Source organism: Narcine bancroftii, chromosome 3, assembly GCF_036971445.1.
Source record: "Narcine bancroftii isolate sNarBan1 chromosome 3, sNarBan1.hap1, whole genome shotgun sequence".
Taxonomy (NCBI): Eukaryota; Metazoa; Chordata; class Chondrichthyes; order Torpediniformes; family Narcinidae; genus Narcine; species Narcine bancroftii.
In genome coordinates, this window is record NC_091471.1 from 42800644 (window position 1) to 42811453 (window position 10810).

A 10810-nucleotide genomic window follows, 5' to 3' on the forward strand; every position below is an offset into this window, starting at 1 on the left:
AAATTACAGCTAAATCCACTGCATTCTACTACATAGTGGCCACGTTGGACCAGGAGACCGCCAGCAGAGTGGATGACTTTACTCCTATGCTACCAGAGAAGGGTAAATATTCAGCTTTTAAGCCCTGCTGTTGAGAACATTTGGCCTGTCCTGACATGAACAGGGGTACTGCCTCGTGCATCTGGATGGGTTAGGAGATAGAACCTCCTCTGAGCTAATGAATGAATGAAATGCTTGCATTGGCTGAAGGCCACTCGAACTGTGTCATGTTTGAACAGGCATTCTTGGAGCAGATGTTGGATGATATTAGGCTCCTATTAACTTATGTCAACTTCACCAACCCCTGTGGAATGGTCCACCTGGCTGAACAACTATAGAAAGCTTGACAGGACAGAGCGTTCTCTGTGCTGCAGGTTTTGGTCCAGTCCACCGGCAGACCATGCACCCCGCAAGGACAAAAAGGCAGAATGGCAGCAATGGTGTTTTTACCACCTTTGGTGGGGTTCAGATGCCCGCCAGTGCACCCCACCTTGCACCTATATAGGAAACGTCAAGGCCAGTCATCGGTAATGGCTATGCCAGCTGGCCACTGTGACAGATTTTTGCATGTGTGGGACAAGACGTCCAGACATCACTTCCTGGTGGATACCAGGGCTGAGATGTGTCCTGTATGAAACGTGCAACAGGGCACAGGGGCCCATGCTCATAGCTGCCAACTGCGGTCCAATTTGCACTTTAGTAAGCGCAGGGTCCTGTTGCAGTTTGGTTCCACCCCTTTCTTATGGGACTTCATGCTCACTGCAGTGACGCAACTGCTCTTAGGAGCCAACCTTTTGTAGGCACAGTCTCCTGGTTGACCTGACATCAGCCGCACACCTGGACTCCTTAACCCTTTCAAACAATGAATTCGCCAGGATCCTGGCTGAATTCCCATCTGTACTGACGCCTCAGTTTATCACCGCTATGCTGAAGCATCGGGTGTAACATCATATTTCAACCCAAGGCCCTCCTCTACATGCCAGGGCACTCTGCCTTCTTCCCAACAACTCCACCTAGCTAAGGAGGAATTCACGCACATGGAGGATTTGGAAATAGACCAGCAGTCTGACATCCCATGGCCTTCTCCTTTGCACATGGTGCTGAAGGCATCAGGGAGCTGGAGGCCTTGCAGTGATTACTGCAGACTCAATGATTGCACGATCTCGGACCACTATCCCATCCCTCATATCCAAGACATTGCAGTGAATCTACACGGGGTGTGCATTTTTTCAAAAGTGGATTTGGTGAAGGGCTACCACAAAATTCCAATGCACACTGATGACATACTCAAGATGGTCATTATTATGCCTTTCGGCCTATTCAAGTTTATGCGAATGCCTTTTGGGTTGAAAATCGCGGCACAGATATTCCAGCGCCTTGTGAATGTGGTGAGTCAAGGATTGGACTTCATGTTCCTACACCTCTATGACATAGTGATCACTAGCAATAGCCACAAGGAACACCTGGTGCACCACCGCAAACTCTGTGAGTGCCTCAGTGATTTCAGCCTCACCATCAACCTCGCAAAGTGTCAGTTTGGCCGCACTTCCATTGACTTCTTAGGCCACAGGATTTCAAGTGATGGGACAGTGCCCTTACCCTTTAAGGTTGAAGCCATTCAACATTTCCCCAGGCCATCCACAGTCAAGGGACTCCAGAAGTTCCTAGAGATGGTCAATTTCTATCACTGCTTCCTACTGTCAATGGCCCACTCATCATGCATTCACTCTTTTACCGGTGTGGTGGGTAAAACCAAAGATATCTTGTGGGATACTGACTCGACAGCAGCTTTTGAGGCGGTGAAAACAGTCTTAGCCAATGTGACTCTACTTGTCCACCCCAGGACTGATATCAAAACATCCCTCATGGTTGACGCAGCAGTCGGCGGGGTGCTGGAACAGTATATAGATGGATGCTGGCAGCCCCTAACATTCTTCATCTGCCATCTCTGACCTCCAGAAGCCTATAACAGCACCTTCAACAGGGAACTCCTTGCTCTGTACCTGGTCATTCGCCACTTCCGTTACTTCTTCGAGGGCAGGGTTTTTACACTGATCACAAACTGCTAAGATCTTTGCTCTTGCAAAGATTTCAGATTCTTGATCCACACACCAGCAATGACACTTGTCATACATCTCTGAGTTCACAACTCGGGTTCTGCACATCTTAGGCAAAGACAATGTCATTGCAGATGCCCTATTGAGATAGCACCAAACTCTCTGATTTAAGGCATCGACTTTATGAAGCTAGCAGCTGTGCAACAAGAGGATGATGAGACCTCCAGTTACAGAACCACAGTTTCCGGACTCCAATTAGATGATGAGCAATTGGGGTTCGGGGATCATAAGATTTTGTGCAATGTGTCCACCAGTCAACCCCATCCAATAGCCTCTGCATTGTAGCAGCAGCCCATCTTTGATTCCATGGACTCTCGCACCCTTCTATCTGAGCCACAGTCAAGTTGGTGGCCAGTAAATTTGTTTGGCATGGACTGAGGAAGCAGGTCACGGCATGGGCGAAGACATGTCTGCAATGCCAGTCTGCTAAGGTGCTTCATCACTCTGAAGCCCCCCCCATGCAGCAGTTCACACCTGTGGCCGTTGTTTTGACCACGTCCTTGTAGACATAGTCAGGCCCCCGCCAGTTTTGCAGGGCTACTGGTACCTCCTCACCATGGTGGACTGGTTCACTCATTAGCCAGAAGCTACCCCGCTGACAGACATGTCTGCAGGGTCATGTGTCAGGGCATTTATTACAAACTGGGTGGCCCATTTTGGTCTCCCAACATGCAACACTTCAGATTGTAGAGCCCAGTTCACCTTCAACCTATGGTCAGCTTTGGCAAAATTATGGAGGTGGCTACTTTCATCACACAATGGCGTATCATCCCCAGTCCAATGGCCTGGTGGAATGCTTCCACCGACATCCTAAATCAGCGCTGATGACTCACCTCACCAAACCAAACTGGTTCGATAAACTACTTTAGGCGCTGCTTGGCATCTGCATGGCTCCACTACACTACTTATCAGCCAAACTGGTTTACGGTTCACCCCTCATTGTTCCTGGAGATTTTGTGCCAGCCCCTCGGGAGAAGAAGATCAGCCTTCTCTCGTGCTGGACAGGCTCCGTGATAAGTTGGGTAACCTGGCACCAATTCCTACTTCATGTCATGGTCAGCCACAGTCACATGTTCCTGCAGAACTACGTACCTGAATTTTCGTTTTCGTGCAGAGGGGCATACACAGACCACCATTACAAAGACTGTATGAGAGACCTTTCTGAGTGCTAAGAAACAATGGGTCCACTTTTGTTTTGGACATCGTGGGCCGGGAAGCGATTTTCACCATGGACTGCCTTAAGATGGCCCATTTGTACTTAACTAGGCCAGTGGAAATTCCAGCACCACAGCACCAGGGCAGACCTCCCAACCAGATGACCACTCCATTGTGAACATTTGTGTCATTGGTTCTGGGGGGGAGGGGGTGGTGTAGTGGCACCAGCAACATGTAATGACACTGATACTGCAATCGCGCGAACCATCGGTTAAAATGTCGGATGCAAGTGAGGGCAGATTTTGTTCCAGATGGTGCCAGATCTCGCTAGAAAGATTACAGTCAGGGAGCTTGCTGGGATGATGCAATGACATCACTTCTGGCTGAGAAGCTTGGGACAGGAAGTGACTAAAACGTGGTGCCATTTTAAAAATTAAATCTTTCTTGCTCCAGCCACAGTGGTGTCTGTGTGTTCTTCCATTAGCTCTGTGTGTAGCACCTCGCTACACACCCTTATTTGTTTTAAGTTGGAAAGCATTTCCTCCTCTTTAATCTATATAGGTTCCATGATCTCACTGTTTGTTTTCCTGACTTCCCTCGATTGTGCCAGTTTTCTGAGTAAATGCAAATGTGAAATATAGATTTCCCTCGTCTCTTCTGGCATCAGTGAATACTAATGCAAAAAAAAAGTTCTCCCCCAATGCTTTTGGCTCCATACAAAGCCGACCACTTTGATCATCGAGGGGACCAATTTTGTCTCTTACTATCCTTTTGCCCTTAATATACCCGCAGAAATCTTTAGGATTTTCATTCACATTGAATGCCAAAGCAACCTCGTGTATACTTTTAGCCTTTGGGACTTTTTTTCTTGAGGTTTTATTGCATTTTTATACTCCTCAAGTAGTTCATTTGCTCCTATAGCTTCCATACACTCTCTCTTTTTATGAACCAGATCCTGAAAATCCCTCGAAAATTAAGGTTTCCTTTGCCTGCCAACTTTGCCTTTAATCCTGACAGGAGAATACAAACTCTGTACTCTCAAAATTTTTCCTTTGAAGCTCCTCCACACATCCTTGCCCAAAAGCAATTTATCCAACCCACGCAGCCTCGATCCTTTCTCATTTCCTCAAAATTGTTTTTTCTTTAATTTAGAACCTCAACCCAAGGTCCAGATCGATTCTTCTCCATAATTAATGAAACTAATGGCAAAATGTTCCCCAACACATTCTTCTGTCTCATTCCCAAATAGGAAATCCAGTATTGCACTTGCTCTAGTTGGAATAACCATATATTGATTTAGAAAACGTTCAAACTCCAAGTCATCCAGCCTTTTAACAGTAATGGGAGGCCCAGTCAATATATGGAAAGTTGCATTTGCTTCTACAATTCTTGTTGACTATTGGGCAATATATAACACAACTCCATGAATGTGGTCTTACGTTTCCCGTTCCTCAGCTCCACCCATATAAATGAGCCCTCCAGTCTGTCCTGCCTGAGCACACCTGTGATATTTTCCTTGATGAGCAATGCTACTCCTCCCCCCTTTCATTCCCCCAACACCCTGTTCTATCATATTCGAAGCAATGAAAGCCCGGAACTATGAGCTGCTAGCCCTGCCCCTCCTGCAACCAAGTTTCACTAATGGCCACAATGTCATAATTCCACAAGACAATTCATGCTCTAAGCTTGTCTACCTTTCCAAAATATTCTCTTTGCATTGAAATAGATGCTATACTAATTTCCTTGTCCACTGCAGCCGATGTTATACAATTATTGGTTCAAGGGTTAGGATTAGCTCTGGAGGAAACACCCGCACCCTCCTGACTATTAGCAAACATTTTCAGGGGTAATACTGCTGAAAGAATTTCAGGCAGACCAGGAAGTTCTCACAGCCATGAGGAATGCAGGGATATTTGTCTTAATCAACACACATTCTGATTGAGCTCTGATTACTTTACTCCAAAGACAAACAAGTTTTAACAGCAATACAAGCTTTTCCTTTCTTGTGCCAGTATCATATCTGATGGTACTATCTTCCAGACTCTTTCTTAAATTCATATTTCAGCTAATATTTTTTTAGCTTGAAAATATACAGTGATACAACAATTTATGTTTTACCACACTGCCAAGATGTATCACTACATAAACTAGGTGGATTGCATATTATACAATAAACTGAATATGGTGATCTTACTTGTCGTAGCATGTCCCACTATTAAAGACCTTAGACCAGGGGTGTCAAACTCAAATTCACAGAGGGCCAAAATTAAAAACTTGGACTAAGTTGTGAGCCAAACTAAATATTTATTGAAAATTTTCAACAACATCTTCTTTCAACATATGTAATGTTAAACTTTTTCTTATTAAAATAAATGTTTAATAATAGTTTTAGTTCCAGAAGAAGCATTAACAAATGAGAAATAAAATATTCAATAAATAATATTTCTCTATAGCCTTTAAGCTCCTTTTAAATGTATTTTTTTTCACAAGCCAACAAGTCAAAAATATAACAACTTGCTTCAATGAAAATCCAATCTTTCAACTATGAACAGTCCAAAGTTAACCAAAGAAAATATTAATCCAAGCTTAGCTTGCTACATTCTGATTTACTCTGATGCACCTAGGTCTAAACCAGATACTTGGCATCTCTTCTTAGATGCAAGTTCATCAACTCTGGGGTCAGAGTTTGCCTCCCATCTGTCTTGAAAGGTCCTGTTTTCTGTCTTTCGTTTGGCCATTTTTCGTAAGGGGTTTATTACATGTGAGTTAGGCGACAGGTCGCAGACGCTAATGAAAGTAAACAGAGGAGGTGGGGGCGATTAGCGAGCTGACGCCAACACATTTGCAAAGCATTCTGGGATTTGTGCATGCGCTATACTGGTGGGGCGGCCAGCGGGCCAGCTCTAATACATATTTGATATGATCTTGCGGGCCAAATATAATTATATCACGGGCCAAATTTGGCCAGCGGGCCTGAGTTTGACATGTGTGCCTTAGACCATAGAATATTTCAGCACAGTTAAAGGTTGTAAAACCAACGATGTTGGCACTGAACTTGATGCCAAATTAAATAAAGTCTCTGCCGCTTGCACAATACTCATCCTTCTATCTCGAAGCCTCTTAAACACGATGAATAAGGAAAGTTATTTATACATTCCCGGCACTTGCCTATCTCTGAATTTATAAAAAACTACTTGATAGTTCTCTTTTCAATGAACTCCCTCACCTTACACACATGTCCTCTAGAGCTGTCATTCTCACTGGAGGCCATGTGGGACAAGAGATTTTTTTTTCAAGGATTTGGAGACAGCCTAGAATGACCCAGATAAATGTGGGAAATTAACAATTTTTCCAGAGCGTTCCTTGCTTTGGCATGATTGTGTTTGATTGACGTGGAACCAGCTTTTGCCATGAATTGTCTTCCACATAGTTTTCACCTTTTGTTCTATCACCTTCAATTCTAGGAAGTAAGCATGCGGGCTGAAATAGTTTGCTGCATTTGCTGCAAGCCCCCTTATTTTGTTTCAGATTAACGTGCAGGAAGTCAATGCATGTCTCCTTCTGATAGCTTTTCTTGAAGAAGTTATGTATTGTTCATTATTTTCCACAAAATTTAAGCCAAATTTTCAGCTAGCCCTTGCAATTTGTTTTGGCTGTGGTCCCCTTAGGTCTCTGATCAAAGTGTATGAGCCCTCTTCCTGTGAAGCAGTTGGTTTCTTCCATACTTCTCTCATACCAATTACACAAAAACATTTAAAAAAATATGATTTCAGTCCTCGGCACCCTTAAATGAGCTGTGGCCCCCCCGAGGAGTGGGGAGGGGGAAGGGGTGGGCCATAGAGCTCGTGTTGAGAATGGCTGCTCTTGAGTATGCCATTTTTACCTGAGGAGAAAGGTACTGACTGACTTGATCCTCAATAATCTTTCTGGTGGTCCTTCCGTTGTCTCATTTTTGGCGCATCTAAAGAAGGTCCAAAAAGTAGAATGCCTTTTTACTTTCTATGGATCCTGCTTGACCTGCTGAGTTTCTCCAGCAATTTTTATGTACTTTCTGGAGTTATGGCCAGTTTTAGGGGCAGTCCCATTATCAATGGTATATTATGATGCTAGAGCAGCCCATTTGAAAGTGTGAATGGTCAATTAATTTTTTTTTTAACAGCTTCCCGTCTCACATTTCTAAACAACAGCTGGATAAAGATGTAACTGCTAAGAACAGAAGTGTTGATATTTTCCACATGAAAGTACCACTTCATTTAAAAGCAAGAACACCAACCGAAAAAAATACTTGAAATGTAACAAATTAACAACAGAAAATGAGATCTTGCACTATCCTAAAGAGTAGATAATGACAAAATTTGTCTTCTGCTGTTTAAAATCACATAACACGGGTGTGCAATCTGTGGTGTTCCCTTGAGTAAAGCATTTCTCCAACAGGGCTTTTGGAATTAAGTGACAATGTATGAAAGTTAAGTCCTATGGCATTTAGGCAATAATCAAATTCGCAGTTTTATCCTGTGTTGAAATTGCTTTAGGCAATTTTAATTTCAGATGTGTGGTGTTATGCCTCAGCCTTGGGATTGCAAACTTTTGCCATGCCTGAGCAAGGGTAAAATGGAGCAAATTCAATACAAAGAGGATCAATAAAATGGTTGAGAAGATCACAGGAGTCTTTCTTTTCTCTGAATCAGAATCAGAATTTAATGCCATGATCAAATGATGAAATTCGTTGTTTTGCAACAGCATCAAAAGTGCAAACATTTCCTATAAACCACCTCACACAAAAAAAAACCATTAAAATAGTGCACGAAAAGACAGTGTCTTCGGTTCATTGCTTATTCAGGAATCTGATTGCAGTGTGGAAGAAGTTGTCCTTGTCCTGCTGAGGGCTTGTCTTTAGGCTTCTGTACCTTTCTTCCGATGGTAAACGAGTGAAGTGGGCATGACCTGGGTAGTGGGGGGAGGGGTCTTTGAAGATAGAGGCTGCTTTCTTAAGGCATCACCTCTTCCAGATGATCTTGATGGAGTGAAGTCTGGTTACCTGTGATGTTGCAGGCCAAGTTAACAATGTGCTGGAGTATATTCCTGTCCTGAGCATTGATACCTACGTACCACACAGTGATGCAACCAGCCAGAATGCTCTCCATGGTACATTTGTAGAAATTTTGAGAGTCTTCGGTGACATACCAAATCGCCTCAAACACCTCATAAAGTATAGCTGCTGGAGAACCATCTTCATGATTGCATCAAATTGGATACTCTAGGACAGATCCTCAGAGATATTGACACACAGCAATTTGAAGTGCTTGACTTTCTCCACTACTGAGCCCCCAAATGAAGAGTGGGTTGTGTTCTCCTGACTTCCTCTTGAAGTCCACAATCATCTCCTTGGTTTTGCTAATGTTGAGTGCAAGGTTATTGGTGTGATACCACTCAATGAGATGATCTATCTCCCTCTGTACACTTCCTCATTGCCGTTGGAATTCTGCCTACAACCGTGGTGTCATCACCAAATTTGCACATAGCATTGGAAATGTACCTGGCTACACAGTTAAGAGTGTATCGTGACTGGAACAATGGATTAACAACACATCCTTAAGGTGCACCTGTGTTGATAGTCAGTAAGGAAGAGATGTCTTCACTTCGTACTGACTGTGGTTTTTTCATGAGGGGGTCAAGGATTAGTTGCAGAGGCCAAGGGATTGGAGATTGTTGACCAGCACTGAGGGAATAATGGTGTTGAAGGCTGAGCTGTAGTCTCTGAAGAGAAGTATATATGAGTTGCTGTTTTCAAGGTGATCTAGAGCTGAGTGGAGACCCAGTGATATTGTGTTTGCAGTGGAGCGATTGTGATAATGGGTGAATTGCAGTGGGTCCAGACCTCTTCTTAGGTACATGTTAATTCTGGCTATGATCAACCGCTCAAAGCATTTCATTACAGTAGATGTTATTGTCACTGGATGATAGTCGTTGAGGCAGCTCACTCTGTTGTTCTTGGTCACTGGGATAAATGATGCCCTTTTGAAGCAGGTGAGAATCTCTGGCTGCAACAATGAGAGGTTTAAAATGTCCGTGAACACTCCGGCTACTTGGTTGGCACAGGATTTCGGGACCTTGCCAGGTATCTATCAAACTTCTATCTATAAAAGCCACTTGGAGGCTAGGTGGGGCTCTTGTTTGTAACACATTTCAATTGATTCACCATTAAGTCCAGATGAGTTTAAAATGGTTTATTTATTAACACACAAAAGACTTGTAGTGATCTATAATAATGTAACATTCTATTAATAACAATGATTGTTGTAACAATCTTCTTTACTGGTCTATGAAATGTCTATAAATAACGATAGCAACCGTCAACAAAAAACATGTGAGCCTCACTCACCTTCCATATGCAACCCACCACCCCAAATGATGGGCTAATGAACTATGAGCCCATTCATGCGCCAACCATTCCCAGTTTGCAAAATCCACCGTGCATACGCTAACTGACCTCAGTAAGCAAAGCCAACCACACATGCGCCAAATGATGGAAGAGAAAAGCACATAGTGGATGCAACACAGCGCAGAACATCAATGGCAGCCCCAGGATGCCACCAAAGCCTGCAACTAGCACGATATGATGCCGTCAATTTTCACAACAAACCCAAGAAAGGTAAATAACCCCCTTTTGTCTCTTACAATAGCAGCCCCTAATTATTATAATGAAACATAATGTCTCAAATAATAATTACACCATTATACAATTGTAACAGAGTATTTAGAGGTGGCCTGGAAGGAATTGTTAGAGCAGTTTACACACAGACACATTTTAAAACACAAGAATTTTTTTTCAGGGCTTTTGCAGAAAGCAACAAAGTAGCAATGGCAGCAGCTTACCTGGGAGAGCATATGTTCTTTGCAGGCAAGGGACAGAACAGCTTTGCTCTCAAAGAGGGAGGGAATGAGAGAGAAGGAGACACAGAAATCGGTTTCAGAGGGACAAGTTGGCAAACTTTGGAAGGCTGCCTGCTCAAAGGAGAAGACTGGCAGTCTGAAAGGTGACCTGAAAGAAAGAGGATCATCTGGAGGACCCTGAAGGGGGAAAGTTCCGTCAGCAAGACTGATTGAGAAGGAATCAGTTGCAGATGTCCTGGAAAAGGAATCTCTCTCTGAAAACCAGCAAGAACCCTCTTGAGTGGTAACCATTTGCCTGTTAAACACCAAAGCCTGGTGAACTTTGTTAAGGCTAACTTCTGTGCACAGTACAAGAATTGCCTGCAACCAGTGAAATTGGACTGTGATCCAAAGAACTCATTATTAGAGGGGAGATTAAGTGGGTTAGGTAGATTAAGTAATAAGTTAAAGTTTAATTCTGTTTCCTTATTCAAATATAATTAAAACTACTTTTCTTTAAATAAGACTGGGTTGTGGTGCATATCTAGTGATGCTGGTTTTGGGGGTCCTCTGGACTCCATAACACAATCAATTATAAACAACAATCAAACACAATATATTCCAAT